We start from the raw sequence: 14,997 nt of genomic DNA, 5'->3' as shown, positions 1-14,997 counted from the left end.
AGGCCAACCAAAAACCACTTAACTAATTAGTAGTTGCAGTCACCGAGAAAACATGAATCAACACTGTTATTACAAGTGGCACATTTGAGTGGCATCTAATTATGACTTGATGAGCACGATACTTGCATTATCAACATTACTACTGCATCCCATCAGGGACTAAAAGCCGCTGATGGCATTGACTGCGAGAAACTCCCACTCAATGGTACTGCAGCACCCAACAATCTCCTTGGCAGGGGCACCCTCACTAAATGACATGTTAAGCGTAATTACTGGTAGACATTGTAAATAAACAGGATTGGAAGTGAAAATTGTACCAAGTGCATAAGACACAATCTGACACATTGGAAGTGGCAGCCTTAATTGAGAGTTTCTTTGACTGCTCAAGATCATTTCAACTGCATTTCTCGGAGGACAGTGATTATAACTGTGGAGACAGACGGCATAATGGTATCAGCACTGCTGACAGAGCAGTGAATTAAATTGTATCTGCTGTTGTGTGAAAGCCTTGATGAGAGGTAGAGATCCTTAGTGGTCTTATCATTATAACACAATGGTCATGTTGTCATCAACCTTGCTGGCTCCAATTGAAAAGAAATGATTGTGTGTTGAAGCTTTCCCCCCCACCACCACCTTCTATCTCTCGTGCTCAATAGAACCAATTTTCAGAGAGCTATGAAATCACGCAATAGGGCCTAAAATGCAGCTGCTTGGCATACAAACGGGGCCCCATTAAACTGGAATCACACACAATATGTGTTTATGCCAGGAGAACAAATAGAAGCTGAGTACAGGCCAAGTTTATTCACAGACACAAAGCCAATGTAGCTCTTCATCAATATAATTGCCTTTTATATTGTCGTTTAAATAATGGGCTCTATTATTGCCTTAAAATCCTAATATTCCTGGCATTTTATCACTATGTTTACAAGGTATGTCCTTTAAAAATGTGAAAGGAAGATAAAAGAAACCTATAAAATTTTACAACATCAAATATTACTTAAAATTTTAAGTCTTAACTACTTGACATTTTCTGCCACACTCTGGTATTCCTCATATCATAACAAAAACAAAACAGGCTGCATTTTTTTTCCAGAGGAATTAGACTTCTTAGAGAATATTCTTGCCTCACAGAACAGTTATCTAAGATCATTTAAGGCAGTAGATGATTCCTGTCAATTTTAGATTATATTCCATAATTGTATCACATGAACAATTATAAAATAGAAGTGAGCAAATTCCTCTATATACAAAAGTATAGACCATGTGATTTGCTTCTCCTGCATTAACTTCATCCACATTTCTGATGCTTCCTCGTGCAGTTCACCGTACTTGCACAAACCAGACATAACAGACCACAATCCTATTGTAATTGTCTCTTCTAAGGAGCTATTCCACTAGGATACTTCCACTCCCATTAGATGTGCTTTGTTGCTTCCAGACACCATACGGTTTCAATAGAACCATTACCATAAAAGTGTAAAACTGAATATTGACATTCTCACAGCCTAGACAGGACAGAACTTGCTCTAAAAATTATCAAGAGACAGCAGTTCATCCTAAAAACCTTTATTGGTGTGTCTATGCTTACAGTAATTTTACTACTCCTTCAGGAAAAAAATGACCATTATCACTACTATTAGCAATCTCAGCAACAGGATCAAACCCCACTCATATATCATTCCAAAAGCCACTTGCAGAATCCAAGTGAGATAGAGCCGCGTTTGTACCACTGTATTTTCACCACTTTGCACCTTAGGAATGGCTACCTGTGTGAGAGCGTATAAATGCTGTGACAGCAGTTAGCCTGATAATGGTCAAAGCCTCACCGGATTAGCTCCTTAAAACAAGGCTTTTAAGGAGAAACAGCAAGTGGACCTGAATCTCAGCATTCTTAATACTGCTGTAGAGTATGCAGAGTGATGTTCGTAACTCCACACCAAAAAATTCCTACTAACATTATCAGCTTACTTTTCTGAAACTCCTCCAGTTTTTTGACAGCCTCATCTCGTTCTTGCTTGATTTTGTCACACTGTAGGAGAAGAGAAAATTGAAATGAAACACTGATGCCAGTTATTTAATTAACAGTCAGTCACAACGTGCAAAATAAACAAAGTCCAATTGCCAGCACAAGAACGTACAGAAGCCTATCAAAGCATCATTTCTTTTTGCTCTCAGTCATATAAGATCGATAGAAACTATGCATAAAAAAATTCATTACCCAGAGTATTTCCCAACCAAATTGGCAAGTTGTACTTATTTTAGGTTCCAATTCAGAGCTACTCTGAAAATATTTTAGAAGAGTCACATTATCCAAAACTGATATAAACAGTCATCTATGTTCCACACAACAGTAAAAGCAATACTTTGCATGTCAAGAACATGCTTTAAGTCTAGTTTCTGCAACACAAATAGACCTGGAAAAGACATTTACATTTCTACACCTACCATGTGCAAGGAAAACCTCCAAGCCAATAAACAGGGACACTCTGTTCAGTTTCATAACATCGTAAGCAAAGCTTCAGCCTTGAAGAGGGGAGGACACTAATTTTCATACTTGGAGGATTTCCCATCACCCCAGTTTTATTAATTTTGGTGTTAATGCCAATACTACACAGGGCTGCAATCAATGATCTTATGATGGAAAGGTTTCTTCAAACAGAAAGAATAAACCAGACATTAAACAGACTTCTCTAAGAAAACTCCTTCTACAGGCAAATGAAAGAACTCAAAGAAATGAGTAAACTTCACAAGAAAAGACAGTCAGTGATTAACCACACAGCGAAAAACACATGACCCGGGGGGGAAGTATGACTGGCGCACAACGTGCTTACACACACGGCGTGCCAGACATCCTTCCTCACATGCGGCTGTGTATGTTCACAGTAATAAATCAATGTAAGACCATGAGTTAACTTCTGGAAGAGATCTGTGCAACTGAGCTCCTTACAGTGTAACTGCAATTACAAGGATACCCAGTCACTGGAACAGAACTGGGAAAAAAAACCCTGAAATTATTTTGCTTGATTTTCAGTTTTTCCACATGAGGACCCACTTTGAGGTAGCTGGGAAAGGAGCCTACTGCTAAGTAACAAGAAGGGGGGGAGCCTGATTCAAACACAGCCAAATTCAAGAGAGCCCTTCTATCATCTCCGGAGAACCCTGGATGAGGCCCAAAGGAGGATCTGCTCTTGGGCAAGCAGAGGATTCCATGGGTGTCGCCTCAGGGCCGGCCTCCGTGCAGGCTTTGGAAGCGGCCGGTGATGGCTGTCTGTGGGAGCAAAAGGAGCTGCACTCAACAAGCAATCTCTCTTCTCGTGGCACTGGGATGACGGGGCAAGGGACAGCAGCTGAGTAGGGGGGACAGGTCAGTCACCAGCTGCTGTAAAGCTCTGTGAAACAAGGCAGAGCTGCAGAAGAACAAGATGTGCTGAGCAAGCTGCACCAGACAAGGACTCACCGATTCATCTGGCCCTGTTAACAAAGAAGCTGTTTAGAGAATCTTGCGCAGGAGAGGTGGGGAAGTGAAATCTGTGCACGAATCCTGCTGCTTGCTGCTTTCCCTCAGTTTCCTCAGTAAAAATTTGCCTTACCTTACTGGCAGAAGTGCAGTCTGAGAACAGAAGGCAGTGAAAGATGCAGAAAGAAAGTATTTCTGATTGTTCCTGCAGAGCACAGCTCCACTGCAAAAAGGGGATCAGTGTGAGTTGCTGCCTCTTTGTATTTTACAAGAGAGACACTGTAACCACACTGGCATACTTCACCCACAGATTTTTCTGCACGCTGCAAGCTTTCAGCCCACTGCGCATTAAGTGAGCAAGTGCTTTTAATCCTCAGTTTAAAAACCAGGAAGATTAGCATTTTAAGGATCTGATCTGTTGCCTGTGGAAGTCAACTTTCCTACCAATAGAAACCTTGATGTAGAGGACGCAGTATACTCCCTATCCCAACGACAGGAAAAATTCCTTTTGAAATCCTCCAGCAACATGCTGTAAGGCGTAACAGCTTTCCCTGTGCAGTGGAAGGGGAAGTTAAATGACCTATTCCACTTCACCTTGAGTGCTATTTGCAGAGAGCGCTCCATTTGGGCCACGGCAAGCTGACTATTCTCCTGACAGCTACACACGTTTCTCTGCACAATCAGGGTCTGTAGGCTTGGGTCTCTGCAGAGCAATTCCTGCTCCCAGTTGCAGCTTTCTGAATATTTTCCTTTTGCTTCTACTGTGCTTCAGAATGAAAGAGCAGGAAGAAAAGAAGAGCGGGAGATTGTTGCCCTTGCTGAAATGATCAATGGAAAACACTTTGCCTTTTGTCTTGCAATCAGACCCGTGCAAGCAGAGCTCTCACAGGTCCTATCAAAAAAAAAAAACAACCCAACACTTTATCTCCTGTTTAGCTAAGAATTAGAAAAAGTTGAGATTGTCTTTAACTACTCGTACTGTTTCAAATAGGAAAGTTACACAAACAAAATATTCATACAAAGCAATCAAGTTGCATAATAAAACACACTGACATCCCTTAAAATAAATTGGCCTTACCTTTAAAACAGGAATTTAAAATACCCAAATTTAGAAGTGTTAGTTGCTCTCAAAAAGCTGCACAAAAGCCTTCAAAATTCAAAACCACCTCACATTTCAAAAAAGTAATTTGAGGCATATACACTAGAACTGTTAATTGAGATGAACACCATTAATCTTAAATGTGAAAAGGCAAACAGCATAACATTACTATAAAATCTATTGTTCACTTTTCACATTCAAGCGCATGCAACTGTTGAGGAGAAACAGCTTTCAAGTATTTACTAAGCCTCCCCTTGTCAGTACTAACAGCTAGCTCCAAATTAAAGAATACTCTCAAATGAAAAAAAAAATAAGTTGATAACTCCTGGATTGTGAGTCAATTTTCTGGTTTTACCTTTATTTTGTTAAGAGTTCCAGCTTCTCTGCAGAGGAAAATAAGCATTTATACCATTTTACTTACTATATTTTAAATGAAGTATTTATAGCACCATCATCCCAATAAAAAAACAAAGGTAATAGACAATATTGCCATTCCAGTCCTGAACTAGCTATAGGAGTCAATGATAATTTCTTGGCAATAAAAAGACATTGCATCTGTATTTTTAGAAACAAATTAACAGTGCAGTTTCCAAAATTAATTTTGTGAATACCTTTCTTACAATTCTCCATCTTTGCAGGAGGAAGTTCAGGAGCTTTGCCGATCTCACTCAATTTCAGATTTTTGCCTTCTAGGTACACAAGATACGAGGCAATACTTTCATTTCTAGCACAGAGAATCATACGCTGACTACTTACAAGTTAATCACAGACACGTCAAAGATGGGTGTTCAAACCAAATACTGCATATGTAGCGAGGTGAACAGCAGTCAGGAACCTGGCCTGTCCATGGAGCTAGCACAGTACCAGGACAGTACCATGCCATCACGATACTAGAGCGTCATGTTGGGAAGTCGATGCACACAACCTCCTGGAAGCCTGTGGATACAGAGTCCCTGCACACCCACTCCCAGCACTTTAATGACTCTTTGCCACTAATTCCAGGGAGGCCTGGGTTTCTTGCCTATTCTCTTCTAACAGGCTTCTTTTTTGTCAACTATTTTGCACATAAGCTCCTACTGACTTCAGTAAAAGGCCTTCAAAGGGCAAAAACAAGAAGGAGATTGTTCAGTCCAGATATTAAGATGCAAGAAGTTCACGTAGTAGCCATATAGTCAATTAAGCTATTGCTAAGCAACCCAAGATACATTCTTTCCTATTTACACAGACTGTGAAATTTATGCAGATTTAATGCTTGTTCTAAAATTATGAGTTTGGTACAGTGCTCAAAAGCATCCTGTGACATTTGCTATACTCTACTTACAGAAAGAATGAGCATGTCATCAAGGAAGAATCCCTTCTCCATTCCCATTGGGTGACAAAACATATAATCCACTCTATACAAGTGCCTTAGCAGAGCAAACACCATGAATGATATATCAGAGATACAGTATTATACCTACTGTTTTGGAAAGCTGTCTTGCTTTTTTTTTTCCGCTACTGGCAGCATGACAAAACACTGTCAAAACCAGTGTTCAGAGTCATTTCTGTCTGATTAGCAAGTAGTCAAATATTTATTCATGATCTGACTTTGAATACGTCAGAACTGCATATTAAGTTATCTGCATCTGTGTGCAACTGAACCCAAGTTACCTATTTTGGGGGGATTGGTATGCATGCTTAGTTGGCTACTTAAAGTAAAAGGATGGCCTAAGAGAAGTAATCTGACAATGTAATTTTTGCTCCAGTTTTTTAACGTATTTAAAAATACTCATTAGAAAAATGCCTGCACGATTTTGTCAGAGACCCCACCAGAAGTCTCCAAATGGGCAGTCTAGTAAGGCAATAATGAAAAGACACTGTGGATCAGAGATCTTATATTTTGCTCCTGAATTGTCACGGTTATTAGCATCCTTTTAAGCAGCAGTGCTTTGAACAAAGTAACCTACATAAAAGCCAATTTACTTTCTAATCTTAAAAAAACCCCATGGAACAAAAAGCATAAATTTTCAAAAATTAAAATTGCATCTTATTTTGTTAGCTGCCCATTATCCACCAAGTTCCATGTTCCCAATATAAATTAGGATCATTTCTCCATGACACGGCTCATCTCACAGAGCCATACAAGTGTAGTGGTAACTTAGAAAAAAATTCCACCAGTGCATCAAAAGCACATCCATAGACTGCTATCTAACTCCTGTGTGGTACCTTCCACAAATAGTCTGCAAGTCTTCTTCTAAAAAAATCAATTTTCTCTTCTCTTCCTCCTGTAGATGCAACTCTGTGACCACAGTCGATACAGAGGAAGCCATTCGCTTACGCTCATACTGACAGACAGTGGCAGAAACTGGAACAGAAGCCACCCACAACTTCCCAGACCCACAGGCAGAGATGTCCTCTGCTATACTTCCTCCAATATCAGATTTGATCCTGCAAAGCATAAACTAAGACGCGAAATCAGAGCACCGCTAACGAGCTTTCAGGATTACTCAGCCCCACCGTAGCACAAGGAATAGTTTCTTCCAGTATCAGGACTGCAAGCAAACATAACCATGAACTCTGTATCAGTATATTTATTTTTTTTTGTAGAAGAAATGCACTTCGGGCCTCACACTTAACCACTTGAGTCCAAGCACTTAACAATTAAGCAGGACTGCTTACACAAGCACACCAGTTTGCAGGATGGAGATTCTTGGATGGAGAACACTTGCATAACAACCAAAAATCCTCCAACCCTGAGCACGTGCTTAACTAATTTGCCCAACTGGGGATGTAATCCCCATGTGCTCAGGGTTGGAGGATTTTGAGTTGTTACGCAAGTATTCTGCAAAACATCATACCAGCCTTCAGAAGAAACACACAGGAGTGGCTAGAGATATACAGTTATATAAAAGAAGTCTTGTGAGAGAGAGGAGCAAGGAAGAAAGAAGAGCAGAACGCAAGAAACAACCTCAGAACATCTCATTTCATCTCAATTTTGGTGACAAAATTTTTCATTGGACTTACCTTTGAAGACAAAAATTTTCTAAATAAAAATGCAGCTCAAGAAAAGCCTCCTCATTCCACCCACCCCCCAGCCTAAATCAAGCTTTGTTGAAGAAACACCAAAGCTAGCAGGACAGGGTTCAGGGCAAAGCTGGGGAGCTCGTTTTTCATGAGGTGGACAGTCCTGGTGTGGAACTCCTCACATGTGACAGAAGCCAACAATCAGCATAGGCTTGGGGGGGTGAGACAAATTCAAGTAAGAGAGCTGTGGAGGGGCAGAACACACTGAAACCACATGCACTTGAGGAAGTCCCCAAGCTGCAAGTGGTCTAGAGACTAGAATAGTACTCTCTGGAGGTGTTATACATGCTCTTACACTCCTCCCTCTCTGTTGCTGTCAAAGACAGGATACAGGGCTAGATGGACTCTTGGGCTAACTCAGTTTCATTCTCCTTTTCTTCTGAGCACAAGCATACGAACAGTCAGTGTTCCTAACAGTAAAAATAGAGGACAGATTTCCCAGGATATCTGAGGCTCGGGTGTAGGACAGCAGAACAGGAATGTAGCAACAAGCTCAGTAAAATAAAGACAAGGAGGTCAGTGGGCAGTGGGGAGTGAAGCACAACAGTCATTGCTGAAGCATAATATGAAGATAAGCTTCAAGTTTTCTTTAATAATGAGAAAGTAGTTAAGGACAAAGTCTTCCAATACAGCCTTGAATTGCAATGTTTATAACAACTGGACTAAAAGTGACCCTTCAGAAATGTCTTCACAAAAAGCTAAAATAAACCTACATGCCTTGGCAGCTAACAGGGATTTGAAAACTAACGTGTTTCTTGCACCTTCAGCTCACTAATACTGGAGAAAGGAGACTTTTTTTTTTGTTTACAATACAGTGTAGCAGTGACTTCTCTGCCTTCCTCACTATCTTGAACCGGTAAGAGGCTTTTAGTGGCCACGGTTTCTTTTGGCAGGTATCTGCTGAAAACCTTTTGCACATTGACATGGATTTATGCAACACAACGCTGCTATCAATCTCTCTCAGAGTTCTCTGTTCCCACTGGCTTCCTTGCAGAAAGCAGGTGTGCTGAACGAGTAAGACTCCTGGGTGGAAAGAGACACCTTACTGAAGGTGCTTAATTTTACTGCCAGAAAGACAGTTCATCATAATTACAACAATCTAGAAAGTGGTCATTATTTCTTACTCCAGTAAGAATCAGTATCTCTGAACATTAAAAAATGAAGCCTGCAGTAACGTGTCACGTTCAGCCCGTCCTTTTCAAGCTGGACAGGCACACAGATTTCACAGAAAGATGTGATACGCTGCAAATCTGGTTTATGCCACAGTACCATTCTACAAGTTGAGATAAGACATCTTGCTCTCCTATCAAAAATTGCGTTGGGTTTTTCCAGGGTAGGGAGGGGAAGACTTTAAATACCTTCAGAAATCATATTCCTACATTCTGAATTTTCAGAAGGGCTGGGGGAGGGGAGTTGTTCTATTTTCTTTTCCGTAAGTCCCACTGTGCAAATCAAGTTGTAATAAACCAAGGTTTAGATCCAAGAGAAACAAGTTTTCCTAAGAATATCTAAACACTTGCGTTGGTCTATGCTCCACTGTAATCATAGGCAAACTGTCTACAGCAGCACCCATTTAAAAAACATATATATATATTTAGCAACTTTTCTGGACTGTGACAGCTAGAATGGCTGCTGGGAGTTGCATTCACTGCTCCTTAGTACAAGAAATACTTACCACTTGCAAGCAATCAGCTGAGCTCACAGAAGCAGACAACAACCTGCCATAGCCAAGAAGGTATTCTGATATTAGCATTTTAGTATTAAAGAAATAATCAATAGATACAAACCTCTTCTTTTGTTTTCTTATTTTCTGCTCTAAGCTCTTCATATTCACCGATAGCTATACATGGAAAAAAAGAAAAAAGTTAATATTGCAGCACCTCCTTTCCCAAATTAGCTTTCCATTCATTCACTTCAAAGCTCTTCTGGCTATCTACACAGACTCCTTAAATAACATGGGTCATAAACTTCATTAATAGCCTATGGATGAACTGGATATCCTTCTAGAATTGATGTAATTGGAAAGTGCCGCAAAAAGATGGTGGCTCCCAAAACAATCAATTTTTGATCAATGAAGAGTTAAACAATCTTATTGATTGAGTTCAAAAATTACAAGGTGAGTGTACTGGCTTGCAGTCACCATTTTAAACCCACACCGGCTCAGGTTACAGATCAATGCTAGAAAGCATGGTTAACGCAACACTGCACGCATAGGTACCTCCAGAGTATGTACGTATTTATTTATTAACATTTTCTTCCAACAAGAGTCCTAAGCGAGATTTTTTTTTTTTCTTTAAACTCCACACTGGAGACACTAAAAGATTGTATGATTTACCCAAGATCACACAAGAACTCAGCTGTAGGGATCAGCAGGGAAGGGATAAACCTCCAGGATGCTGGAGGGCCATTGTTTCAAACCACTAAATAATATGAAGAAACAATCGATCAGCTACCAATTAAACTTCCAGTTTACTGTGTATTTTTGTGTGCCCTTCTTAAACCTTTTATTTTACTACCTTATGGATGTGCCATCATTGCCACAACTTCCCAATTCTATTGTTCTTTCAGTGTGTCCCATGTGGACTGTTTGGCCTTTCAAGACCATAGAAATTTTACTGTCCCTAGTAAGAAACTGAATACACCTCCAAAACTTAGAGAAACAAACCTTACTAGAAAGGAACACTGTTCAGTCGTCAGGCTGCATACCACAGGAATAAAGTGAGAGGGCTGTTGACATCACTATGCATCTTATTCCAGCCCCTCAGTATCTCCTCAAATTTTTTCTTGTACCTAAGAGGAGCTACACTAGCATAGGTTTTCTTGCAAGCCAACTTCATGAAAACTGGATAAAGGGTATGAATATATAGTTTTCAGCCGATGATAGCAGAGATGTTGGGGTTTCATCTTAAACGTAACATGTCTTACCCGACATCTGAAGACATGAACTTGTACAGTCTGGTAGATTAGCCACCTGAAAACCTACTAGCCCTTTCTAGTTTTAGATTGTTAAACTTTTTCAAACAAGAAGCTCTTACAAATAAAGTTACACTTTAAACTGTTGTGACATCCCTCTTCTCCTCCCTCCCCAGCATTTCAAAACCTGTTTAAATAAAACTAATTCAACTCACCCCTGAAAGCTAGGGCCACGGCATCACTGTTCTGCTTGCCTTCAGCATGCCTATCACTCTCAGCAGCAGCACAGAAGTACCTCAGATGTAAAAAACTCAAATTATCCTAACTCCTCTTTTCTCCAAGATCACTTCATCTTAGAGACACAAGACTAGAGGTACGTGAAGCCTGGGATACATGAAGGATTAGCTCCTAGTTAGTATCTCAAAACACAGGAATCTACTCTTTCTGTGCCCTGACCAGCAATGGGCAAATGGCAAGGCCCTACTGACTACACCAACTAGATAGGGAAACGGAGGAACGCTAGAAGTCTCTTAGCCAGAATCTCAGCTCTGCTGTGACTAGCAAGTGTTGAAACACTTCCAAGGCTCCTAAAGGAAAAAAGTCAAATAAAACCACTGAAAACAAAGTCACAGTCCACATGCAAACCCACAGGAAATCTGGTCATTTCAACAGATGGAGAAAATCCTCACTCCTGCTCCTCCAAGCGAAAAGGTGTATCTAAAGAGTGGAACGAACAAAAACAGGTTTCTCTAAAATGTGCCCTGCACTCCTGCACCAGTGAAACCAAGGTCTCCCATCCATCCCTTTACTTTGTCCTCACTTCTCCTTATCTACCCCTGAGAGACCTACCCACCCTCCATACTCAAGAAACAGAAAGAAAAACAACAGGTAGATGAGCAGGGAAGAAAGCACACTGATGCAGTCGCCCTAAGAAAGAGCATCTGAAGTGAAACAATGTATTTCCTACACAGGAATGAAAAAGCTCTGCCTCTTGATCACTGTTCCACTTCTAAGCCGTTTTCCAGTTCCCTTCAGAAAAACAAGGGAAGAGATTTCTAGCATCCAGAAGCAAGAAAAGGAATGAAAACTGTATCAACAGTTCATGTTCACAACCCCTGGTCCTCACGGGGGACTTCAACCACCCCAATATCTGTTGGAGGGAGAACACAGCAGGGCATAAGCAGTCCAGGAGGCTCCTGGAATGCGTTGATGATAACTTCCTACTCCAAGTGATAGAGGAGCAAACGAGGAGTGGTGCTATGCCAGACCTTGTTCTCATCAACAAGGAGGACTGGTGGGGAATGTGAAGCTCAAGGTCAGCCTTGGCTGCAGTGACCATGAAGTGTGGTCAGAAGGTCCAGGGAGGTGATTCTCCCCCTCTACTCCACTCTGGTGAGACCCCCCCTGCAGGGCTGCCTCCAGCTCTGGGGCCCCCAGCACAAGAAAGACAGGGACCTGCTCGAGCAGGTCCAGAGGAGGCCACAAAGATGCTCAGGGGTTGGGGCAGCTCCCCTGTGAGGACAGGCTGGGAGAGTTGGGGGTGTTCAGCCTGGAGAAGGCTCCGGGGAGACCTTCTAGTGGTCTTCCAGTGCTGAAAGGGGGCTGCAGGGAAGGTGGGGAGGGATAAGGATAGGAGGAGGGGTAACAGTTTCAGACTGAAAGAAGGGAGATTTAGATTAGATATTGGGAAGAAACTCTTCACTGTGAGGGAGGTGAGACACTGGCACAGGTTTCCCAGAGCAGCTGTGGCTGCCCCCTCCCTGGCAGTGTTCAAGGCCAGGCTGGATGGGGCTTGGAGCAACCTGGTCTGGTGGGAGGTGTCCCTGCCCATGGCAGGGGGGTTGGAACTAGAGAATCTTTAAGGTCCCTTCCAGCACAAACCATTCTATGATTCTATGAATAGATACAGTTCAAGCTTCTTCATACTTGAAAACTGCATTTGCTCACTTTAAGGCAAACTCACACTTGTTATTCAATACTTTATAAATGACTGAAAAATGTAAATACAGACTTGCCCCACCCTTGACACCCTGTGAACACAGAACTCTGAATCACCGTCCCTTAAGGCATGGATACAAGAACAAGTTACCAAAAAACAAGGATACAAACTTAGATAATGTTCCAGCAATCCCCAGTAAGGGTTCACCTGTGTGAGACTGGGAATTAAACTGCCTGTTCAGGCTAGCCCTTCCATCTTTTACTGCAGACGGTAATCCATGGCATGTTCGTCATGGAATGCAAACAAAATCATCAGCTACTTAATGCTGCACTCACACAGCAACTTTCTTCAGTGCCCTTTTACCATGCCCACCCCCTTAGTGTTGTTTCAAAACTATTAGTTCTTCCTTGAATATAGCTAATGCATAGTAAGGTTCTGATAACAGAAGATAGTTCTTTGTGGACGGCAACCTCTAGATGATGCTCCCATACAGACCCCATCATTTGGATTCTCAGGTACGGATTTATTAAACACTAAATCTAATAGAGAAACTGCTGGTTTTATCAGGCCTGGAAACAAATAATTAAAAAATGACTACACACATTTTCTGCTGTGTATCAGACTCTCTGCAAAGGCAGATGATGAAAGTTGGTGGGCTTTTTTCCTTCTTTTTTTTTTTTTTTTTTTTTTTTAGCATTGTGGGGGTTATTGGGAAGGTTTTATATAAAGTTTTTCAAGTATTTTATGTACAATGAAGTTTTGAGGCCACCTAAAAAAAAAAAAAAAAGTTAAGAGTCTACATAACCTTCACTGAAACAGTAAATCACATAAAGGTGACAATTCTCTTTTTGCTCTAAAACTACCCTAGGACAACTAATATCAGCGGCACTAGGCAACACTTCCAAACCTCACGTAGACTATACCGTCTTCAGTAGATTAGGAGGTATCAGTATCACTCATTTATAGACTGACAAGAAACAAATCCTGTTTTACGAGGACTTTCCTAAACCTTCTCTGAGAGACAGGATTATTTCTTCTCCTTAACATATGAAGCTGCTCACACAATATACATGACAATGGCACCTGAGCATCTCAAAACTTCTTACATCGCACCTTGACTCTTTCAGATTATGCTATATACAATTTACCCTGGAATAAGGATATTTCTTTCCAATAAATTAGTGGCAAATTAAAAAAACAACTGAAGATGCTTTACCAAAGGTGCTACTAGAATTCCAGAACTACACATCATTTACTCAAAGAATCAATATTGGAGCATATATTGATAGTAAAACACCTACAGTGTACTCATCAGCCTCCAGTGAATACTGAAAAAATATAATAAAGATGTATCAGAGACATCTTGAGATACTGTCACTGTCTGACAGTTACTTAAGTTTATCCCTAATAAAATTATTCCTGATACACAGCAGTATTTATACGAACAACTTAACAGGATCCAAATCAATTTCTTCTACCTTCATACAGCCTGAGACACTACAGCTTAATTTCAAGACTAAGAAAAAAAAAAAAAAAAAGCTGGAAAAAGGAGAAAAGAACAGAATATTTTGGGCTATAGCTTTTAATATACCCAAAATATATTCCCAGCCCACCTTGCTCTTATCGTAAAACCGTCAAACTACAAAACAGACAAGATGAGCGAACGCAGCATGCTCCTTCAGAACCTGATCATGCTCATTTGCCAGCTCCTCAGCTCAGTTGGCCAGAAGAGACTGTCCTGTCAACACGTATCAACGCACTTTGTCTGTATTAAGTTAAGCCAGTAACTCTGTATACAGAAGCTCCCTTAATTATATGTTAGTCTTTTGATTTTTAATTGTAAATTTGTCTATCTTGAACCTGGATTTACTAACAGAAGATACTATTTAAATTAGATGTTTTATATATTGCATATTACAGCTAAAAAGCACTTATTGGTAAAACAAGGTCATAAAGGTGAAGTATGTAATGACTATAATTCATAGTGAACAACAGAAAAGACACCTTCATTTACACAGAGCGAGGTGGGGAGACTCTTCCTTCTCTTTTTAGTAAAAAACCTCATCAATCTCTTTTCTAAAGCTGTGTATTAAAAAAAAAAAAAATTACACAAATTATAAAATCCACCTTAAAAATGGTACATCACATACTTTAGCATTTATATTCCAAACCAGGGTGGCCTTCAAGTAGACTGAGAGCCCTTCCATGCCAAATCAATGAGTAATGCCACTTCAGCATTTCAAACCTACCTACTTAATCAAAAAGTAAGTAGAGCTGTCAAAGAAGGCAAGTGTCATTCCACTATTTATTCTTCTAGACTACGGACCAGGCATGTCTTTGCTGGTACAGGCAAGAGAAAGAGCTTACAGTGCTTACAGGTGGTCCTTCGCTCCAGAGGAAACAAGCTATCCTAATGAAGTAATTTTTTGTTGGCAGAAGTAAACTAACACCTGGCTTTTTGCAGGTTCAGGTACAGCATTAGAGAGAGAATCACCCTGACATCAGCAGTGCACCCGAAGTTTT

The 14,997-nt window shown here is 40.6% G+C and overlaps 1 protein-coding gene across 2 annotated transcripts in view; it reads right to left on the bottom strand.

Moving 5' to 3' along the window:
* SHTN1 (shootin 1) overlaps positions 1-9,457 on the bottom strand; it is a 57,399-nt gene extending 47,942 nt beyond the window's left edge. For both annotated transcript variants that reach the window (XM_086466752.1, XM_086466753.1), the window contains exons 1-2: positions 9,410-9,457; positions 1,972-2,032 (exon numbers count right to left, since the gene is read on the bottom strand). The gene's annotated coding sequence lies outside the window, so the exon portion shown is untranslated. The remainder of the gene's footprint in view (positions 1-1,971; positions 2,033-9,409) is intronic.
* Positions 9,458-14,997: the final 5,540 nt, after the last annotated feature.

Source organism: Leptosomus discolor, chromosome 6, assembly GCF_034619465.1.
Source record: "Leptosomus discolor isolate bLepDis1 chromosome 6, bLepDis1.hap2, whole genome shotgun sequence".
In the NCBI taxonomy this organism is placed as follows: domain Eukaryota; kingdom Metazoa; phylum Chordata; class Aves; order Leptosomiformes; family Leptosomidae; genus Leptosomus; species Leptosomus discolor.
The sequence above is the reverse complement of the archived record's forward strand: the minus strand, read 5'-3'. Positions and strand labels throughout refer to the sequence as shown.